At 55.0% G+C, this 23019-nt stretch overlaps 1 protein-coding gene across 2 annotated transcripts in view; it reads left to right on the forward strand.

Moving 5' to 3' along the window:
• Tcf20 (transcription factor 20) overlaps window positions 1-23019 on the forward strand; it is a 179032-nt gene that overhangs the window by 16088 nt on the left and 139925 nt on the right. Inside the window, exon 1 of one of the 2 annotated variants that reach the window (XM_029470173.2) lies at window positions 8579-8597. The exons of the other annotated variant lie outside the window; for it this stretch is intronic. The gene's annotated coding sequence lies outside the window, so the exon portion shown is untranslated. Of the gene's footprint in view, window positions 1-8578; window positions 8598-23019 lie in introns of those variants that run through there. 2 annotated transcript variants of the gene reach the window in all.

A 23019-nucleotide genomic window follows, 5' to 3' on the forward strand; every position in this document is an offset into this window, starting at 1 on the left:
ACTAGTAACTTTGTATATATTGAATCATACTGTTACCATGATGTTCCTTTCTTTGACAGTTACATACACAGATACAATTAGCTCAGGCTGGTCTTGAATTCAAAATGCTGGCCTCTGTCTCTCAAGTGCTGGCCTCGAACTCAGAAATCCGCCTGCCTCTGCCTCTGCCTCCCGAGTGCTGGGATTAAAGGCGTGTGCCACCACGCCCGGCACTTCCAGCACTTTTAATCATCCCAAGAAACCCTGAACCTCTTAACAATCATTCCCATTCCTTCTTTTCCTAGCCCCTAGCCTGTCTACCACCAATTTACTTTCTTTCTCTATGGTTTTGACAGTCTTGGAATGCTTAAAATAAAAAATTTTAGAAATTAAAAGAAAAGAAAAATAGAGGCAGACACTCTGGGTCCTCTTGCATAGGGTGCTTTCAAGGCTCATCCAGGTGACAGCAGGCACTTCGTGCAATAGTCCACGGAACACACTTACCACGGTTCGTCTAGGAGTGAACACCTGAGCTGTCTCCGTCTTCTCAGTGCTGTGAATGATGCGGCACAAAATCTAACGGGGAAACTTGTCCTCTTCCGGCCTCCATCCCTCCTCTCCTTCCCCTCTCTTCTCTCCCTCCTCTCTTCCCTTCTTTCCTTTCTGACTTTGTGTGTGTGAACACAAGTGGAGGCCAGAGGTTGGCATCAAGTATCTTCCTCAATAGTGCTCCACCTTTTTAAAAAAAGAAAAACATTGAGTATGTGTTTGTATGTGCAGGTACACACAGGCTGGGGCACACATGCAAAGCGTGGAGGGGGATCTTGGTCATTGGTCTTCACCTCTCACCTTACAAGACAGGCTTTCTTGTGGTCAGCCACTGTGGAGGCCAGGCTATCTGACCGGTTAGCTTCCAGGAGTCCTCCTGCCTCCACTTCCCATCTCATCATAGGAGGGCAGGGATTTCAGGTGCATGCTGTTGTGGCTGGCTGCACTGGGGCTTTGAATTCAGGTCAGCATGCTTATGGGGCCCAGGCTGTACCTAACACTCCATGGGACCTCACTGTGTAGCCCTGGCTGACTTCAACACCTGATCCTGAGTGCTGGGATTACAAGTGTGTGCCACCATGCCTGGCTGTACTTTGACTTCTTTTGGGTGTGTATGACCAGGGGTGGAGTTGTTAGGTGATGTAGTATCCTGTTCTTGGTGGCGGCACTATTCTTCACTCCCAGCAGCAATGAACAAAAGATTCTAGTTTCTCCACGTGCCCACAAGCACTCACTGTCTCCCATCTTCCTTAATAACAGCCATCCTGATGTGTTTGGAATGTTTCTTTGTATTTTGATCAATCACTGATGATGTATATTGGCTATTTGTATATCTTCTTTTTTATTAAATTATGGTGTTAGTGGACCAGGTTGTCCTCCAACTTGCTATGTGGCTAAGGATGACCTTAAATGTTTTGTTTAGAAATTGTTGCATTCATTATTTTTGTATCTGTGTTTCCATGTGTCTGTCCATGTGTCTGTCTGTCTCTTCTCTCTCTCTCTCTCTCTCTCTCTCTCTCTCTCTCTTTCTCTCTCTCTCTCTCTCCCGCCACATCTCTCTCTCCCTCTGTGTGTGTGTGTGTGTGTGCTGTAATGCCTGTGGAGAACAGAGGATAACTTGAGCTTGCTGAGCTTGTGGGAATTTGGTTCTCATCTTCTGCCATGTCGGTCCAGGGGCTTGAACCCATGTCCTCGGGCTTGTTGGCAAGCACCTTACACAAAGAGTCACCTCGCCGTGACCTTGAACTTTCCATCCCCCTGCCTCTACCTCCTGAGTGCCCAGATTACAAGAGTGCACCACACCCCTCAGGACCCCACTGGGGATTTTGTACATTTTAGGCCAACACTCTGCCTTACATCGGCAGCACCTATTTGTATGTCTTCTTTGGAGAAATACCTGTACAAACTCTTAGCTCCTTATTAAATCGGGCTGCTCATCCTTTTACAAGAACTGTAGGAATTTTGTCTATTTGTGTGTTTCTGGATACAAGTCCTTACTAGGGGAAAGGAGCTGGAATGCCAGGCCAAGCAGCCAGACCATCAGAGCCAGTTCTGGAGCCTGTGGGGTGTGGACTCAGAGGTCTTTTCTGGGAGTACGGACAACTGCCCCACCCCACAAACCTTTATCTCTAGCTTCCCTGCTTCTTCCGCAGATATCTCCTGGCCAAGACTTCCAGGGCTACCGTGTCCCGCCCTGCCGTTCTCCCAGGCCTGTGAAGGCTGGGGATGGGAAAAACTGCCTCCTTTCAAGAGGCCTCAGAGCTGATGCCACCTGCTCCCTGACTGCCGTGACACACCACAGCCACCACTCTGTTAGATCAGCTGCCCCCCCCCCAAGCCCAGAGGCCAAGGCCAAGGCCTCCCAGGAGGTGGCCACCAAGAGGAGAAGCCCAGGAAGGAAGCCTGCCAGGGCAACCGCAGCTGGTGGGTCAGGCCCTCCATCTCCTTGCTTAGTTAAACTTTCCTGAACTTTCCACAGTTTGTAAGCTGAGCTTCTCTAACTTTGAGAACCCAGGGAAATGTAAGAAAACACTCCCCGCCCCCCTGCCTCCCCAACCACAGCCACTGGCTGATTCTGCTCAGGCATTTGGGATAATTTTTTTTTTCTCTCTCTCTGTGGTTAACTCAGGGCTAGGAGCCCATCTGTAAACACAGGGCCTTACTGCCTCTTTCTTGTGGGTTGTCATCAGTTTGGGCTGACTGTCCCCAAGCGTCCTGACTGTGGTTCTGTGGCTCATCAGGAGGTATCCTTTCTGTGTTGTCTGGGTCACCTCACTGCAGGAGGACACAGCTGCTGCCCTCTAGGCACAAGGAACTGAGTGGAAACAGGACTTGATTAGAGCAGAGGGACACTCAGGTGCAGTTAGGGGTTCAAGGAGCCACTTCTGGAGTTTTTTTTTGGGGTGGGGGTCAACATATAGAGAACTCCGAATTGTCTTTTGAGAAAGGTTAGGAGTCTTAATAGGGCAGCAGGACGGTCCCAGACAGAGAACAGTATGAGAGGGGGCTCCTGTCACTGGAGAGATCTGCTAAGAGGACCCTACAGCCAGCCAGAGTCACACTGAGGACAGCTATCTAGGGATGGAGAAAGTAGCGGGTGAGAGAAGAGCCAGCTACGGTCAGCTAACCCTGGCTCCCCAACAGAAAAAATTTTATGGCTCCGCTACATCCCAACGATGCTCCCAAGAACTAAGCCTCCGGGTCTCCTGTAGTGTTTCCTGGCCTCTCAGCCCACCAGCCTCTGTCCTCCAGATCCCGTGGCTGCTGGCCCCTCTCCCAAGAGAGCTTCTGGGTTGAGACAGCACAGTCTGCTTTTGTAGGATTGGGCCTCGGGCGGGCTTGCTCCTCTCTCCCGCAGCGCCCCAGCTGGGCCTGCCACCCGCCACCTGCCACCCGCCCACGTGGATCCCCCCTCTGCCCCTGCTGGCGCCGAGGAGGCTTTGGCAGACTCTGGGCCCTGAGGCCTCTCTGCTCAGTGATTACGCGGCAGCCGGTGGGCTCCGGAGCCAGAGCGAGAGATTTATTGTGGTTTTTAGGGGGCGTTTAGGAGCCGACGTGATAATGTCTGTGAACGCACTTTGTAAACTGTAGCGGGGGAGTGCCATGCGCACGCGAGGGGCGGGGAGCTCAGCCCCCACATGACATCCCGGGGCTTAGCTGAGAAGCCCCTCCCTCCAATTTAGAGGGTGGGTGGGCTGGAGAAGTCCTACTAGGCTCTAGAAGGGGGAATTCTAGGTTACATCTGAGGGAGCATTAGGCTTGCAGGAGCCTCTCTGTGTCACCAAACAGCAAAAGAATGAGCAGTGAGCCAGGAAACTGCCCAAGTTCTCCCTGCTGGTCCAAGAAGCCCCTTTGCACTGGGGAGTAGCTTCCTGACTACTGAGTGGGAGGGAAGTCCCTGAGGTGCCCTTCCTCAGTTCTGCTGCTGCAGGGTGGGGGTTGGTGTTGGGTTAACAGCCCAAGTGGGCTGTCTCCTAGGAGGGGGAGCTGCACACAGGCATTGGAGCATCGCCATTCCACCCTGCGCACTTAATGCCACCACCTGAGGATTGTTTTAAGAGTTACTCGTTTTTTATTGTGCGTGCATGTACGGCATGCACGAGGCACAATTGCCTGAAATGGTGTATGAGCACGAAGTGGGTGGAGATGCCCCCCAAGGCCACAGAAGGTGTCAGATGCCCCGGAGATGCCCAGTCCCAGGAACTGAATCTTGGTCATATTCCAGAGCAGCATGCACTCTTAACCTCCAAGCCATCTTTCCAGGCCTTATCTGGAGATTCTTATTTCATTGTGAATATTCACTGAGCACCTACTATGTGCTTGGCACTGTTCTGCACACTGTGGGGGTACAGTTAGTATAGCAGGAATCAAGACATACTGAAGTAAGGCATAGTGGCCTAGCTCTGTAATTCCAGCACTTGGGAGGCAGAGACAGGAGGATGAAGAGTTCAAAGTCATCTTTGGCAACAGAGCAAGTTCAAAGCCAACCTGGGAGACATGAGACCTTGTGTCAAATGAACCCCAAACAACAAAAAGAGGGGTATACCTGAACCCTTATACTCCTGGATTTGAGGGGAAGAAGGGTGGGAGTAGATGATACACAGCTCAATAATGAATGATATAAGTAACGATTGTTATTTTAGAGACCGTAAAATGGGCTGGAGAGATGGCTCAGCAGTTAAAAGCACAGAGTGCTCTTCCAGAGGACCTGAGATCAATTCCCAGCAACCACATAGCAGCTGACGACAGTCTGTAGTAACTCCAGTTCCAGAGAACCTGACTCACTCACATAGACATGCAGGCAGACCAGTGCACATCAAAATAGATAAATCTTTTTTCAAAAAAAGTTGGAGCCAGGAGACAGTAAAACTGGAGAATTGGGGACAATGAGCCCAGAGAGGTCAGGTGAGCCCTCTATGGAGTTTCTGCTTTCCTCTCTCCAGGTGGGACCCCTTCCATGGTCTCCAGAACAATCCGGAGTCACTGAGGGGGCCAGCTGGTCTCCCAATTACCAGCTAATACCTACTACCAAAATCTGCAGCCTAGACAGCCTTGGTGGGGCTCCCAGATATATACTTAGGAGCTGTCCAGGTGGTTTAAGACTGGACAAGGGAGACCAGTCTACAGCCGCTCCGGTATTCAAGTGCCCATCTCTCCTTCAATATAGACCAGGCCTTAGCCATAACAGCTATAGTGTTCAAAAGGTCCTACAGCTACAGTGTCCTCAGAGCGGGACTGGATACACAGTAAAGTCCAGGAGATGAAAAACCTGATCTATATTGAAGGAGAGATGAGCACTTGAATACCAGAGCGGCTGATAGTCAGCCACTGCACATGCGGCTGTGCTCCCGTGTTTGAGCTGAAGACACCTCAACCTGCTCAGAGATCTCAACCTGCAAGTGTGGGATTTGAACATAGGCCTGTTCGCTATATTCTAATTTCCAAGCAAAGCCTCATGGTCTCCTGGGGACAGTTCGAAAGTCTCCTTGAAGTTGGGGCTGAGTAACAGCAGGCAAAGGAATGCCAGTGGGTGTTACTATCCCTTGGTGCTATTCCAAACACAGACCCTGAGTTAGCTGAATTTAATCTACACTACCTGGTAAGGTGGGGAGTGTCACCGATAACCTCCTTTGCAGACAGGATCACTGAGGCCCAGTAAGGACCAATGACTTATCCAAGGCCACACTGGTTGGTGCAGTGGAGGCTGGAGTGGGAACCCTTGCTGGACCATGCTGCTGCTGCTGCTGCTGCTCTTCCTCATCGTCGTCCTCCTCCTCCTTTTCTCTCTGTAGCCCTGGCTGTCCTGGAACTCACTCTCTAGACCAGGCTGGCCTCGAACTCAGAAATCTGCCTGCCTCTGCCTCCCAAGTGCTGGGATTAAAGGTATGCGCCACCACTGCTGGGCTGGACCATGCTTCTAACTGTTCCCTTTGCCAAGTCTTGAGCTTTACCCAGTTGTGCTGAGGGCTCTACATGCATTGTCCCATGACAGGCTCATTACAATCACTTAGGTAAATTGGGCTTATGATTGGCATCTACACATTCTAAGAGGGAAAGCAACTGAGATGAGACTCTGAACCAGTCAGTCACAACTGGGAGGTTGGGAAATCAGTGTGTAAATCCAGGGTGGCCCATCTCTCAGCCTGGGCATTTTTCCTCCTCCCTGGCAGCCTGCTGTGTTGCTTGATGCTCCTAAAGCCCACAGGGGCTTATTCTCTCTCTGAGAGGCTGCTCCCCAGGCAGTTCTCACAGCAATGCTCAAGAAGAGGGTTTGTGAGCTGTGCCCGACTGCTGGCTGTTGAGCCAGGCTTACTTCCTGGGCCCCTTCATGGAGGAAGGCACCCACAGAGCTGTTGTGTCCAGGGGTTAGTGGAGGAGGTTGGGACAGCATCTTGAACATTTGCCTAGGTTGGGCATGTTTCCACGAGTACCTGGGTACCAACCTGTCCTCCATCACAGACAGCCCCAACCTCATGGATGTGGTTCTAGATTCAGCCCTCAGGGAGATTTCACTTCCTTTGTTGTTTGGATACTCTGGTGTGTGTGTGTGTGTGTGTGTGTGTGTGTGTGTGTGTGTGTGTGTAAAGGGGTAAAGGGGTGGAGGTGCAGGGGTGAGGGGGTGCAGGGTGCTGGTGGGGGCAGGGGTGGGGGAATACAGGCTCCTGGCATAGTGTTCTACAAGCCTTGTGATCTTGAGAGTATTCTGTCTCACCTGTTTTATTTCTGCAAAATGAGACCCTTGTGGTGGTGGGTTTGTGACATCTTTTTTTTGAAAACCTGTCTCTGGTGACTGGAAGGGGGCAGGTTCTTGGTCGGCTCCTTGCTACGCCTCCTCCACTCAGAAGTGGCAGAATAAAGGAAACTAAGACACCTGCCTAGGAGACTCTACAGAGCGCCGCTGGTCCGGATCTGTGTACTCGTGCTGCTCAGGTTTTCTCCAGAGACATCAGCTAGTGCTGCGCTCAGATCCTGTGATCCTGAGGCCTGGAAGTGGTCTCCTACAGGCTGGGATGGCACAGCTGGGCCTTCCCAGATGGTCCCGGGCATTCTCCAGTTGCGGTGTATCTTCTGAGAGAGACTGAACTCCAGTCTGAGGGCAGCAGCAGTAGAGCCCCAGAAGCATTGGCAGTGGGATTAAGGTAGAGAAAAAAAATGAAGCGTGGAAATCATTAGCTTTCTTGGTTGGCGAGTGCCGCCTCGAACGAACATTTGGGGCTTTAAAAATGAACATCAGCTGCAGGGACCGGTGCCCTGGGCCCGCCACGGCCCAGGCAGCCTCCTGGAATCCCGATCACGGCCATTCTCAGGTTGCGGCTCAGCCAACACTTACTGAGTGCCTACTGTGGGCTAGGCCTAGAGCCAGGATGGAGGTAGAATCCAGCCAGAGAGCAGCAGCCCTGTGGTAACAGACAGCCACAGAGACAGGGATGCCAGCCTGTGAGGAGGCAGGCAGACAGGGCAGGCACCACCATCCCCTGGGGGCTGTGGGCACTGGGAGGGCCTGTCAGAAGTATGGTGTCTTTACAGAAGGCCTTAAGCGGGATGGGCATCCTACAGGGAGGGTCTCCATGGGTTCTCGGATTTGCAGGTTGACTGGAGTGGTTGGCCAAGGGACCGGCAGGTGGGCCTAGTGGGGACTGAGGACAGCTGCAGGCCAGTGTCTGCTCAGACCTCTGCCAAGAGACACTGCAAGATGGAGAGGCATCTGCTCCGGGCTTCTTTTTTCTAAACTGCATAGATATGTGGATTTTTATGAGAAAAGCTCCCATTTTTAAATGATGGGAATTAATTCTAATTAAAAAAAGAAAACGCAACAACAAAAAGCAACAACCACCGCGTCAAACCAAGCATGGCTTCAGGCCTGGATTTGGTGCGTGGGCCAAGAGTTTCTCTGCTCTTTGGTTGCGGTGGTGATGGGGGCACCGGGTGGAGCTGCCCGGTAGAAGGTGGGGCACTGCAGGGGGGCGGGTCCCCCCTCCAGCGGCGCCGGCGCGCAGGGGGCTGGGCGCGGGTGGGTGGGGGTGGAGCGCCCCCCCCCCCCAGCCCTGCGCGCCGCGGCCGCCCGCCGCCTCCATCCGGGCCTCTCCCCACCTCCCGCCCGCCCGCCCCCGCCCGCGCCCCTCCCCCGCCGGCGCACGGCGCCCGCCGCCCCTCCTCCGCCCGCCCTCCGCCCGCTCTCCCTGGCTCCCTCCCGGTCTCTCTTAAGTGCCATCGAGGGGCGCCGGGAATTGCAGCCAGTAAATCGCGCCCCACCACTCAGCCGCGGGGCCACCGCAGCGGCGCCGCCCGCGCCCCGCCGGGAGCCCCGCGCCGCCCGCCCGGGCGCCTCTCCAGGGCCCGCGAGGCCCGCCCCCACCCGCGCGGCGCTGCGCAGGGCCTGCCCCCGGGCCGGCCGGGGCGCGCGGGGGCCCGCGCTGGAGGCGAGGACGCGGCGGCCGCGGGGCGCACGGCCCGGAGCGCGCGGCCCGCGCCCCCGCGCGCCCTGCCCGCGCCCGCGGCCCGCGCTCCGGAGCCCGGCCCCGCTGCCCGGGCTCTCCTGCGGGACCGATGCTGGCCCTCCGGCCGCCAGGGTAAGCGGGCAGCGGGGCGCGGCGGGGAGGCGGGAGGGGGGCGCCCGGCGCCCGCCCAGCGCCAGCGTCTGGCACGTGGGGGCGTCCCGAGTTCCCTCTGGAGGCTGGACAGGTGGCGACGACGCGGGGGAGTGATGCTCCGAGGCCGGCACTTAGCAGCGTGCCTACTGTGCGCGCGATGGGCTGGAGTGAGGGGCGTTCGTCCCCATTGTACGGATGAGAAAACGGAGGCCAAAAGGGCAGATTGCTGGCCCTTGGTTTCCAGTAAAGAGCTGAACGAGCCAGGATTTGACCCCACGGTTGCTTGACACCAAAGCTACAGCAGCCCCCTCCAGGCACACACAGGCAATAGAGTGAGCGTATGAATATTTCATTGTCAAAAAGAAGGGGGAAAATATCATCCATTGTCCCGCCACCATAATGCAGCCAATGTAAGCGTCTGGGCCCTTTATTTAGGCCTTGTTCTTTCTCTTCTATATGACAGTGTACTTTGGGGTCAGTGGGACCCTGGTTCCTTCTAACTGTGCCTAACCTGAGGTCTCCAGCCTAGGGAATAGGGGACGCCCCCAGGGTTGCAGAGGGGTTAGATTCGGGAAGGGGAGGAGGTGGGGAGGAGGGCCTAGGGGGAAAGGGCATCCCTTGGGCAGGTCACATATTACCTAGTCAGTGCAGGACCAGTGCCAGCCTCAAAGGCTGGGGAGGTGGGGCAGCCAGGCCTTGTGCTTCCAGCAGGACAGCCATGGGCAGCATTGGACTGGGAGGGACCCCTGGCTCCTCCACCCTTGGCCTTGCCAGGTCTTCACTATTCCAGTACTGAATCCTCTTCTCTGGTTCCCCTGCTGCCTGGGAAACGACCTACTCCAAAAGCAGAAGTGTCACACGGTGCACAGTTGGACCTGGAGAACATCTTTAGGTCCTGGTCTCTCCCTCCCAAGCCCAGGTCTGGCATTTGGGGCCTGCTGGAAGCTTCCCTGGCCCAATTCCTTACCTGTTCCAGGCCTGTAACACTTCCCCACCCAGTACCCAAACTGGAGACCTCAGGACCCCCCCTAGCCTTCCAGACATCTGGGTACCTGCTTCTCCATTCGGTCCTCTGTGAAGTTCTGCTCTGCTCTAAGATGTGTGTCCTTTTCCCTATGGCCTTTCCTCCTTTACATGACTATCTGTCTGGGATACCATTAGCAGGCTTTTTTTTTTTTTTTCTGAAATGCAACTCTGAGCAAGGCAGACTGAACTCAGCTGTCCACAAATCTAAACTAGGCCAAACTCCCGAGAGTCCCCTGAGGCCTGGCTTCTCAGCTTCTTCTGCACACAACCAGCATAACGTCCTGTGAGCCATTTATCCTCTGCTCTGGGGTCTTCCCTGCCTAAGATAGCCTGCTCCCTTGAATACCACTCCTTAAGCCTCAGCACCCAGCTGTGTCTTGCCCCGCCCCCACCCCCACCCCCACCCCATCCTTCATCTATCAGGCAGGTAGAATGTGTGCACCCTCTCAAAGGTACCCCCAGCTCTTGGAAACACCTTCCTTTAGGGCATTTAGAGTGGTAGGAGGCTTCCAGGTCTGTCCCCCCCCCCCAACCCTCAAGGAGCCTGGGAGCTCCAGGAGACTAGGTTGATGGGTCTCCAGGGTCTAGTCAGAGCTAGACTCCGGTGCCTGCTTCATGGTCTTTGAGGAAGCACTTGAGCAAGAGCAGAGAGGATCCCACACTTGTAGATGATCATTGACTTGTAGAAAGCCTGTCTCTTTTAGGGGGCAGGGCTCCTGCTGAGGAGGGTGCCCAATTGAGGACCCAGAATCGATTTGGCAGCCAGTCACCCCCAGCCCTCCAGGTCAGGTGCCCTCTTGGTTCTCTGCCACCTGTATTTGCTTGGGGTGGTAATGGTGGATACTTAGACTGAAGACAGGTTCCAGGGACCACCGGCTCCCTCTGCCTATCAAAGCCCACCCCCATGTCCTCCTCAGGAGCAGGGAGAGTTATGTCAGGCCCTCTGGCTGGGCGCCAGGGCTCCCCATGGAACTATAAATTGACCTGTCGGGAGAGGGAAGAGATTAATGTCGGCCATCTTCATTAGCGCGTCCCCCGGGGTGACGGCGTCTGCCCTGAGCTGGCTGATTGGAGAGGGTGAGAGGTGGTGGCTAGGCCCCCCCACCCCCCACCCCCGCCACCAAAAGGCAAGGGGCAGAGGCCAGGGCCTGCCGGAGAGCCTTGGCCTCCTCCCACTGCTGGAGGGGCCGTCCCCGTGGCCTCTGCCTCTGGCAGCAGGCACACGCTTTGATGGAGGACCTGAGTGCTAATTGGGGGCAGAGATGCGCGGCCCGCAGCTCTGCGGGGCTCCCAGGCTGACACCGCCAGCTCAGCGGCATCGAAGGGCCTTCATTAGAGGCTTTTCCCCTGACCAGAAAGAAGCCCGCTGCGGGCTGTGGGGGGCTCCCCTCCTTTCCTCTCCCCTCCACTTTCCTCTCCCCTCCCCCTTTCCTTCTTTATTGCGTTGATGATGGGGAAGGAGGCGGCTTTGGCGTGTGGCAGAGATGATGAGGGATTGGAGGAGCTATCTGAGTTTGAGACCTTGTATGTCCTGGAGATTCTGACCTTGGTCTGAGCCTTATGCTCTTCACTGGAGGATCCTTGTCTGGTTGTCCCCCTGGGGTGTGGTGGGGGATGGGCATCAATGAGAGAGCCCCATGTGGAGGCGTGCCTTACAAAAACAACGTGGATAGAGTCAAGCGGGAGGGCCAGGCTGTGTGTGGGTTTGAGTCCTGTGAGGTCCAGGGCCAGGTAAGCCTCAGTTTCCTGGTTTGACAATTGCTGAGGACCAGGGTTAGTAAGAGGTCTTTCCGTGGTCAGGAGCTGAATCTGATCCCAGAGCAGTCACCCCTGGGGGCCTGGCGGCAGCAGCAGGTGGGAACATTGGATTGTCTATTATATTCTCTCTCCCTCCCTCCTTCCCTCCCCCTCCCTCCCCTTGCCTCCCCCCTCTCTGCTCAATGTCTCTCTATCTCTCTCTCTCTCTTATGTGTGTGAGTGTGCATTAGTCTCTTTTTGTCTCTCTGTATCTCTTTCTCTGTTCTCTCTCTCTCTCTCTCTTTTGTATGTAAACCTGTCTCTCTCTGTGTTGTGCGCCCCCCCCCCCCGCATCTCTCTCGCACTTTCTCACTTGTTCAGAAGAAGCTACTGTCCCAGGGACTTATCCGTATAATGGTAGCCTTACCCTTTGACACTCCTCCAGAGAAATAGACCCAGGAACAAATAATCAGGCCTCATGAACAGCTGGTACCCTGCAGAGAGCCTCCCCAGGCAGAAGGCTGCCTGGAAGGTTCTAAAGGCACTATTGAGGGAGAAATGGCATTGCTTTCTCACATAGACCTTGTTTAGACCAGATTTGATACAGGGAGACTACCTAGTCACTGAGTTCCTGGCCCACCTGGCCCATCCAAGGGATGGCTAGTCCTCTGAGTTCACAGTTCCTTGAGTTTCTTGGAGAACCCACCCCTTGCCCAGTGTCTCTTAGCCCTAAAGTGGGGTCACTGGCCTCAGGTCTGTACCTCCTTGGTTTGTAAGGGTATAGGTGAACACCAGAGGGTCTCCTTCTTGTAGGATGGGCGGGCTCCCACCAGTGAGTGGCCCATAGAGACACAGGCTCACAGAGCCCGGGCTACCTTGGTATTACATAGTAGAAGGTGGATTCGAACCCTTTTCTGATCCTCCTGCCTCCATGGGATTACAAGTGTGCACCTCTGTGTTCAGCTTCCGAGGGTCACTTTCCAAGGCATATAGCTTCGTTCCTCCAAGCCTCTGTGTCCCTGTTTCCTGGTCCTGGAGAGGGGGAGTCGCAGGCAGAGCGCAGCAGAGAAGGCACTGTTTTTTTGTGGTCATCGCTGACTCCAGGCTGCTTCCCCAATGGCTCTTGTGTGCCTCCTGGCAACCTGTGCTATTTACAGCACTCTGGAGAAGTGGGGAGTGGCTTGTCTGAACCTTTCCATCTTTCTAGCTGCCAGCTGGGGGAATACTTAGCACCCTCTGCACCCTGTGGAATGTTTGAACAAAAGTCCACAGTTTGAGGATTTGAAGCACCTGTTCTTGGATCGTGGCCCTGTAGCCATCCTCGGGCCCCTGTAGCCATCCTCGGGCAAAGCGCTTGACATCTCTGTGCCTCCTTTCTCGTCTGGAGACCCGAGATGTCACAGACTGAAAACTATAGTGTAGATTACATTGGCTGTTAAATGCCCATCATGTGGGAAGAGAACCCTGAGTTCTCTTTGCAACCCCAGGGGCTTTGCTTTGTGACGTCCCTCCTGACTCTTCGGGGGCATCTTTCATGGGACTGTGTTGTCTACAGAGCTTTCTGAGACTACAAATACATGGGAGTGGTGGGAAGGACTTAGAGGGTTGGGCAATTTCTGGAACCTTCCAGGCTCCCTATGGGGACTTCCAGGGTTCCCAGCTTCCTATCTGGAAAATGGGACCAGACAGCCAGTTCTCACCAGCCCTTAGCTGTCTAGTTGTGTTTAACCTGATTCTATCGTCAGTGAGTCTGCTGAATGGCCCCCAGCCCGATTGCATGCATGTTGGAGGACACTGTCATTTCAATTGTAATATGTTAAGATCGCCCTTTGAGAGTCACGTGTTGAAAGACGATGGTGCAGAGGTGCCTATTGTTGCTGCCTCTGCGTGCCCAGCCAGTCCCGCCTGGCAGCTTCCTTGCAGGAGCTGGCAACATGGCTGTCTGCCTCCGCCTCTCCGAGCAGGCAGGAATCACTAACGCGTTAGCAGTTTCATTAAGCCTCTCGCCAGCCTCCCCGCCTCCCTCCCAGCCTCCTCGGTAATTATTTCCCCAACCCTTCCACTCGCAGCTCTCTGGGATTGGCTGAGTAGCCCCCACCGCAGCTGGGTTGCTGGGGCCGTGCTGTGCCCCGAGCCCCCTGGGCAACTCCCTTCTGACTCCCCTCGTTGCCATGTCAGCTTTGTGTCCCCCTGAGGCCTCCGTGAGAATGCAGATCTGCTGCCTGGCAGGGGTGCCAGTTAACCCGTTACTACTCTCCACATGTGCAGGCCTCTGCACAGCAGACCTCCTCTGACCAGGCATCTCAGTCCTTCTCCTGGGACTGTAGCAGAGTGGGCACTGAGGACCCGGCTGTGAGGGAGGAGATGGACTTAGCAGATCATGCAGCCCAGGGCATGTATGGGTATGGAGCATCCTGAAGACCTCCTCCCCAATCCATAGGATGAACATGAGACCCACCCCTCTGGCCTCAGTGACCGACTGGGAAATGGGCACATGTCCCTTCTTTGCTAGTCCAACCACAGGCCTTCTTGTGTTTTCACCGGGATCTGCTCGCATAGGGCCCCCCTGCTGCCATTGTTGCCTTTGATTTGCCTATGCTTGCGGAAGCCTGTGAATGGGAAGGTGGGCTGCCTGCCATCCACTCCCACAAGGACTTTGAAGGTGGAGAAGAAGGTTAGATACAGCTGAGACAGGTAGAGGCCATTATTTGGGCCTCTATATCTAGTGGTAGCTGAAGCAGCCCCTGGGATTGTCAGTTACATAAACTGACAGGTTTCCTTTCTTGGTGGAAGCTGTTTGGTGTTTCTTTCTCTTACCACTGATATTATCCTGACCGATGCAGGAGAAAACTCAGGAAAGGTTTTTACAAAAAGATGACATTTCCGAGTTGGGTTTTGGAGGATGAGCACGAGTTTGTCCATCGAGGAAGGAGAAGAAGAGAACTTAGGGAGAGAGCCCAGCTGGAGCGGAGGGTTGGAGGTGTGAAAGGCAGGGGACAACAGGTACTGGCCATGAGGGCCTGGGCTTATGAGCAGGAGTAACAGGAAGGGAGATATGGTGTGGGAGCTGATGTCAAGGCGAAGAGGGGTGCAGAGCACTGTGGGAAGGACTGGTGGTAGGAACAGGACACAGGTCAGGGGAGGTGTCAGGGAGGGGTTGTGGGAGGAATGTGGGGGAGGGGTTGCATGGGAGTATGATGCAGGGACCTAGAAGGCAGCCCAGTGCGAAGAGGATTACCGTACCAGGGCTGGAGAAATGTCCAGGGCCAGAGCTCAGGGGCCATGGTCTTAGGGCTGTGGTATCTTAGAGGGTTGGGGAGGAGGGTGGGGCCTCTGAATGGTCAGCTCTGACTCTTCTCGGAGACTGCATGGTTTACAAGGTGTCAGTCAGGCTGTGGCTGCAGCACTAAAGGGTTCACACTCAGCAGCAGGAGGAAGGCCGATGGGAGGCAGTCATGTGGTACATGTTGCTCTGGGCTTATAGCTACTGCTACTGGCTAGGATGCCCTGGAGGGGCCTTCCCAAGGAGAGGCGTTTGAATTGGGGCTTGAAGTGCCTGGCATGGGGACAGAGAGCTGGGGGGAGGGGGAAAGAATCCTGAGATAGAGGCAGGCAGGTCCTGTGGTGGGCTGAGCATTAGCTGTCTAGGCACAGAAAGGCCAGTGTGACTGGAGCTTGGTGTGCATGAAAGTGAAGGTCTCAGATTATCAGGGCTGTGGGTCCAGAAATATCTTGTAGAGGCTCTGTCACGGCAGAGAGAGAAGGAGGAAGCCCACAGCGGGGCAGAGGCTAAGATTGTCCATGAAGGGTGGGGAGGTGAGAGAATACCCGTCAGGTTTCCTGGGAGGAGGTGACACCACCCTGGAGCTGGTCTGAATGGGGTGCAAGCTCACAGGGCATCTAGACCTGGTGGCTAAAGCTGAGCTCATCCTAACAGAGGATCTGGGAGCTAAGAGCGTCTGTTGTGGCCTTTCCCACCCCACCACCTGAGCCTGGAGACCAGCTTTGCCAGATGGATCCAACATGCTGTGGGCTGGCTGGCTGGCTGCTATACTGGCCACAGCTAGTTCTTACACTTGGCCAGGTCCTGGCTGGAGTATGTTTGCCACAGCTTCTGGCTATGACCTGCCACTCTACAGCAGGGCACTCACCCAAGCTGCTCTGTCTTTTGGGCCCATCTGTTTGGCTCAGCTAGAAGAAGCCTCAAGTTGGATGGACTGAGGCCACACAACCTGTATGGATGGGATGCCACCTCCCAGGGCTGTGGGTAGACATAGGTAAGGAAGGGAGGGTGGTAGCTGGCCCTCTGACATTTAACTGCCCATTATGGTTGGTGTGGTGGGGGTTGTGGAGAGGGAGGGCTGGGAGGCAGTCTGAGTTCTGGGGACTTTCACTTCAGTGCTGGGACCCCCAAAACCTCACTCTCACCCCCTCCATGACTCTGCTGGTCTCTGCTTCCCCTTGAGTGCACTGAGGCCCACTGAGGTCCTACAGTCCACTTTTCACCAGGCCTCTCCCTCCCTCTGCTGTGGGGTCCTATCCCTTAATTCTATCAGGTGCTGCTCAGGGTCAGGGTCATGGCTATCCAACTCAGTTCCAACAGTTTGTTGTCAGGCAGTGTTATTGGCTTAGCCGATTCAGTCACTTCACAGGGATACTGAGGCCCCATTTCCTACCATCTTTGTGCTGGCATTTGTGAACAGAGCAGATACAGCCCTGGTCCTCAGGGACGCTCCCGAGACAGTATGAAGGGCCAGCAGAAGGCTAGCAAGCACATACAAGTGTGCCTTGTGTCCGGAGCAGAGCTATCTGGGAAAACTGAGGTGTGCTGGAGAGGGCATGCATGTTCAGAGACACCACTAGAGACTAGAGAGAAGAGAAGAGTAGGTGTCAGCCATGGGATTTGAGGGTAGACCCTATAAAGGGGGCGGGGCATCTATTCTGCTGTCTTATCTCCCTTTTTATCCCTGAGTGGGCCATCACAGAGCCAGCATCTCTGGGACTGAGCTGATGTGAGTAGAGTCACGGGAGTAGTAGTCCTCCAACATCTCCACAGAGCTCACATCCTCGTCAGGAGCAAAGTGAGTCATAAGCCTGTAGGGTACCTCCAGGCACTGTGCCAGCCAGGAAAGGCGGGACAGGCATGGCATCCTGGATCTGGGCTCAACTTGCAGTTCTGTAAGGTTCCTCTGTTGAGATGATCAGGAAGGAGGGTAACCACTCAAGCTGCTGCCAAAGGGCTCATGCAGCCCTTGGCGTGGGTCAGAACCTGGCGCTGGGAGCTAATCCCCGTGAGGCTGCCCGGAGGACTGAGCAAGCTGGCATTCTAGCGCAGGCCTTAGTTTGTAGCCAGTGCCACTGTTGTGGTTCTTGGCATTGCTGTGTAAGTGGCATATAGAACCATCCCTGGTAAGGGTTCCTCATCCCTGTAGTCATGGTCACCACTCCACACCCAGCACCGACACTGCTTGTGGCATTCCACGGGTGGGATGTTTTATTGACTGAGTGGCCCCAGGTGGTAGGGAGAACCTCACAGAGCGCCTCAGTGTCCCACTAGGGAGCTTGAGCCATGCTGCCCACAGGGGAATCCCAGCCACCTAATTACTTCTGGCTCCTCAACAGAGGAGTCCTAGAACACTAAGCCTTTTGAAGCCTCTGTTTCTCCCTCTGTCACACTGGTGGCTGAGCTCTACAGGAATTCTGGTGTAGGCACCACCTGACCTCCCAGGGTCTCCAAGGTCTCTGGGCGAGTAAGATGTTCCAGATGTGATGGAGAGCCGAGTCTCTCCATGGGAGCTGGCTCATGGCCTCTTTTTTTCCACCAGGATATCTGTGGCACCTGCCCAGGCAGGGTTCACACCTGGCTGCACTCCTGAGCCTTCTTATGGAGAAGCCACCATTTCAGGTGGGTATTCCTCCTGCAGGGGGCTCTTGGGCTGAGCCTGGGACACAGTAGGTGAGCAGGATGGACATTCCTCAGGGCGACATTTGGGGGCTTGGATCCGGCTTGGCATCTGCTGGTGTGGTGTCAGATACCGAGTTTCTAACCCCAGCAGCTACCTTATGTAGAACGAGGTGTGACTCTGGACATCTGTGTGTCCCCTGGACCATGCCGTGGGGCCGCAGGGCTGCTGTGGTGCCTGTGGCCTCTAAGGCAGAAAGAGATCACTGGCCCTTAACAGATTGAGAAACTGGGAGACCAAGAAAGCCAGAATATGGGAAAAATACATGCTTTATTTTCTTTGTCTTCTTTTGGGAGGATGGGGTGGGGCTGATGTATCTATAGCTGGCCTAGAACTATGAAGATGACCTTGAACCCCTGATCCTCCTGCTTCTAGCTCCCGAGGGCTAGGATTACTGGTGTAAGCCACTGCTCAGTCTGTACAGTGCTGCTGCTGGAAGTCATTGCTCTGTGTGTGTGTGTGTGTGTGTGTGTGTGCGCGCGCGCGCGCGCGCGCACGCGCTTTACCACTCAGCTGTGCCCCTAGACTTGTGTGTGATACTTCTGTGTGACCTGTGTTTGCTGTAGGGTAGAGTAGCCAGGCTTGTGGGGGTACAGCATTTTCTTCAGCCCTGTGCATGGCCAGGTAGTCCTTGTCACTGTCTTCAGTTCTGCAGATGCAAACACAGAGAGAAGGGTGGAGGGATGGAGGCAGGCTTTTGTTCTGAGTGGTTTTGGAGAAGGGAGTACACATCTGAAGCCCAGGGCTGGAGCCCAGGATGCACCTCCTGCAGCCTCACCTCCACCAGTCACCACCTACCTGCTGCTCACAGCACCCTGATGTCTGCCAGGAGAGGCTGACTTTGCCCATCTGTGCCACATCTGCATGGATTCCCAGGATGTCCCCTCCCGAGGCGGCACATTGGCTGTCCTAGCTGTCTGAGCTAATGCTGGGTCAGGAAGCAGTAGGGCTGGGGTTTGAGCCCTGCCACCTTTTCTCTCCACAGGACTCAGAGCCACCAGCCCTGCTTCCAACTCTCTAGAGGCTCCTGCCACCCTCATGACGAAGACCCAAGTCTCTTCCTCTTCCAGCTAAACCTTCAGCTTCCGCCCCATAGCCACCCTCCGGCCACTTAGCTGGACCTCTGGCCTCCAAAACCCCAAGCTACTTCTGATCGTTGGGCCTTTGCACATCCCGTGTGCCCTTCCCTGGTCCTGTCTGCCTTCAGCTTTTCTTTGAGGGTCCTTCGGAGCGTCTGCTGGACCTTTGCAGACCAGGCATTGGCCCTCCTGGTGGCTGTTTTCCAGCTAGTCCGTTGCCTGTGTCATTTGTAATTAATTATCAGTTGCTTGGCTGTTCCCACTAGACAGACTCCAGGAGGCAGGGTGAGTGTCTGCCGAGTGAGTTCAGCGCTGAGTCCCTAGCACCAGGCATCCATTCATGCTCTCAGCCTTGCAGGCATCTGTTCATTCAGGGAGTTCTGAGTGCCCAACCCAGAGGCCCCACTGTCTCCTGCAAACGGGTGGATGAATGAGTGAATGTGTGAATGAATGACAGTCCTCTGCCTCAACAGCCCACACTTCCAGCTATCTAACATTGCCTCTGACCCCCCTTTGCTGGGCCTTGGTTTCCCCAGCTGTCACTAGACACTAGATCTGTTACTCTGGCCTAGTTCTGATTGTGGGGTAGGAACATCTGCCTGGGGGCCACCCAGCTGAGCAGGGTGGGGGCCAGGGGAAAGGGACCTGCTCTCAACCATGTCAGCTTGGGCACTAGTCCCACTGCGTTCCCACATCTTTGTCACCAGAGTCCCCAAGCTGCTATTGGGGTGCATGGCTGAAGGGACTTGCTCAGGCCACTCAGCTTACCCCAACCCTTGAAAAGCAGGGGGGTAAGTGGGGGTGGGGTGGGGAGGGGTGAGAACACTACGATCCACGAGCTTGGGTTTGAGCCTAGCTTCACGCCTCCCTCAGTATGGCCTTGCCACCTAAGCTCAGTTTCTGGCTGTAACAAAAGGAGAAGTGGGCTAGGACCAGCTGTCCTGACAGCTCTGAGGCTCCCTGGGACCCTGTGAGCGTGCAGCAGGACTCCCAGGCCGTCTGTCTCCAGGGCCCAGCCCTCCTGCCACCCCCGAGTGAGCCGTGCTACTCAAAGTGGCTCCGCGGCTTAGCGGCTTGTCAGCCAGGCGGGTGGGTGTCCTGGGGCCGGGTTTGATTAGTTCAGGTTGACAGTCGCGCTCCACAGCGCTGCCGGGAGGGGAGCCCGTGATTACCCTAATGAAGCTTGAACGCAGTTTGTCATCCAAACAGCTGGTTCGGAGCTGTGCTGCTGCCAGCTGCCCGGCTCAGCAGTGCAGTCGGGCGCCTGGTGCTTCTCCAGCCTTCAGCCACCCGCAGACAGGGTGATCCACAGGACCAGGCAGCCCCCAGGTATGCTGTGGGGCTCCACCAGGGAAGAGGGATCCCTCCCCCAAGTGTGGGGAACCTGGCAGAGCCTGGAACTGATGGAGCAGAGCTGCTTCTTGGGCAGTAGTAGGGCAGCCCTAGCTCTAGAACTCAATTTTCTGATCTGCAAAGTGGGTGCAGGGGACTTTGCAGCTCTGAGTTTCTGATTTTAGACTGAGGGGTCACCTCCTCTTGGAATACTCCCCACACTGTGAATTAGGGGTTTCCATGGACACCTGCAACCCTTGAGACAGGTTGTTTACCCCATGGCCTTTGTTATTTCTGGAAGTGGAGACATAAGAGACCTTGAGTTCATCTGGCGTCCAGGGGGGGCTTCCTGGGGGAGTGACATCTGAGCCCAGAACAGCTATAGGGTGCAGGCTGGGGAGGCCATGAAGAATGTTCCAAGCAGGAAAAAACAAACAAGCAAACAAACAAACCAAACCAACCATGTACAAAGGCCCTGGGGTAGAGGGAAGAGCACCTGGAAACAGGGAAGGTAGCAGGTATTTCCTGATGAAGGGATGGGGTTCATAGCCAGTGCTGGGAAAGAACACCCCAACACTCCCACTTTTAACCTTTCTGTCAGCTCTGGGGGTGGGGGAGAAGTACCATTTTTACATGCTGTACATGGGGAAACTTGGGTCTATAGCATGGGAAAGTGATGCCCCTAGAGTCTAACATGCTGGTAGCTTCAGACTCCCGGAGCCAGGGACTGCCTGCTTTGTAGGGCACTCATGAGGAGGGGCAGAGCTGGGCCCTGGACCCCATCTGGGGCTTGAGCCTCCTGTGAGGAAGAAGGACAGGCCAGAGGCCAGCAAACAGGGTCTTCTGGATGGTTTGTGAGTCTTCTCTTATTCCAGGCTTTAACCTGTGTTTGAACCCGGTGACCCAAGTCTCTGTTCCCCCCACCACATGGTTAAGCTTCCAACCACTATGGTTTGGCTTGGGGACAGGGTGAGCAGAAGGATGAAGAGGACTGGGCGTTGGGAATGAACACAGCCGGCCTCAGGTTTTGCCATGGCTGTAGCCTTGAACTACCTCCCGACTGCTGGGCACCATCCCACCATATCAGCCAGTGCCTTCATTCCTGTGGTAGCCTTCAGTGTTGCTTTCTATAATATGCCTACTGTGGCCAGCCTGTTCCCACCAGCCCTTTGCCTCCTCTTTCGCTCTCTCCTTCCATCTGTGACTCCCTGTTATCCCTGGCAGAGCCCACATTCAGGCCGGCCTACCTCAGCTCCTTCCTCCTGCCCGTACTTGGCTTCTGAAGAAACAGGGATCTTTTTGCCCTGGAGAGGGGAGTCTGGGGCCCAAGCCGTGTGACCCACTGCCTTATAACTTGTTTTTCCTACAGGTGTCTTCAGGCTGGGACAGGTTCATTTCCGATGGGGCAGATGGGAGCATCTGTTAGCAGCCCAAGTGCTGGGATGAAGGATGGGTTTATGGCCTCCATTAGGAAGAGAGGAATTCCCAGCACTAGCCAGCTGCCTCCCCCCTCCCTCCTTATCCAAGTTGTGACTGTTCCCCGGGGAGGTGGTGGCTCTGGCAAGGAGGAGGCTTATCACATCTATCACCTCCTGGCCTCTCAGAATTCCTCTTAGCTCTGTCTCACAGGGGTGGGGGTGGGATATAACTGCCAAGCAGAGGCGCTGAGTGGCCGAGTGACTGAGGTGCCGAGTGACCGAGTGACCAAGTGGCCGAGTGAGGTGCTAGAAGGCAGGTCTGGATGCAGCGAGCATCAGATGGCCAGGCCTGAGGCGGAGTACTGCCTGTGGCTCAGACTCTCCAGGGAGCAGGGGGAGGTTCAGGGCTGGATTGGCTTCAGTGAGGGAGCACCAGGACACAGGGTTTGCCTCTGGCTGAGGCTGACTGACCTCCTCTGAGGCCTGACTTCCCTGAAGGAGTGAAAAGTCACTGTGTGGAAGGTCTGACAGCTCCTGCTGTGGCTGAGCCTCTGAATAAGATTTTGTGTGTGTTATATAAACCTTAGACCCTACCTACAACCCCAGGAGGTACCATGGCCCTGGTCTCTCTTCCTGTTTTACAGATGAGAACCTGAGACACCGAGACTTAACCCAAGATGCACAGCCAGAGGGTGAATGGGCTGGAGTTTGAGCCAGATCATGTGGAGACAGAGACAGGCACTTTGGACCAAGACAGAGGAGGAGTAGGGGAACTAGATGGATAACCAGACCAGGCTCAAAGGAGTGGGTGGAGCTATGTTTGCACATGACCCTTCCCCTATGGGCTTGGTGCTTCTGGGGCCTACTAGCTGCCCCTCCATGGGCCTGGATCCCAGCCAGGTAGCTGTATTGTGTCAGCAGGTACATGGAGAATGAAAAGACCCATCCTTATCCTGCTATGGGAAAGGCCCCCAAACTGTTCTTCAGGGTGTCTGAGTGGGTCACTTGTTAGAAGTATGTCCTAGAACTGGGTGTGATGGTATGCACCATTAATCCCAGAACCCAGGAGGTAGAGTCAGGCAGATGTCTGAGTTCAAGGCTACATAGTGAGACTATTTCCAAAAGAAGGTGGGGGAGGAGGGAGGGAAGGAAGGAAGAAAAGAAGGAAGGAAGAGAGGGAGGTAATTGTATTCAGGAGAGCTGGGCACTATAGGGCTATGCACAACCTGACTGGGGTGACCATATGGGCCATGCAGCCAGGGTAGCATGGCTCTGCATAGGAGCAGCCTAGAGGCCACTCTTGGCTGCACTTCTGAGGGAAAGTAGGTGGAAAAGATGTGTTAGTTCAAGTGAGAGAGTACAGGGTCTGGTTCACTGACCTTGATAGCTCATCAGATACTCACAGGCTGAAAGTGACATTGTGGCAAAGATAAGGACTTCAAAGAGGAGAGAGGTCGGGGAGGCTCTCTGAAGGAGGGGTCCGTCATGGCAGTAACAGATTGAGCTAGCAATTAAATGTGCAAACAGTCAAAGGTGGCCAAGCTGAGGGAGAGTGTGTAAGGCGTGGGCAGGGAGCACATATATTTGAAGTGGAAGGAGGTGATATGTGGTGGTAGCATGATTGTTCGAGGGTATTACTGTGTCCCCTGATGAGGGGAGACTTCCTGGGGTGATCTAGTCAGGTGTCAGGTACCGATGTCTGGAATTGGTGATCTAGAGTTCTCTGGACCCTGCCAGGGCTCACGCCCATGTCCACCTCTTCCTCAGCCTGCTGTCTTGAGTGGGAATAGTACTATCTCTGTGCTTCTGTTTCCCCATAAGTGAAATGGGCTTAGCTGCCCCTGCC

This window comes from Mus caroli, unplaced genomic scaffold (assembly GCF_978045245.1).
Source record: "Mus caroli unplaced genomic scaffold, Mus_caroli_1 scaffold_16, whole genome shotgun sequence".
NCBI classification, from domain to species: domain Eukaryota; kingdom Metazoa; phylum Chordata; class Mammalia; order Rodentia; family Muridae; genus Mus; species Mus caroli.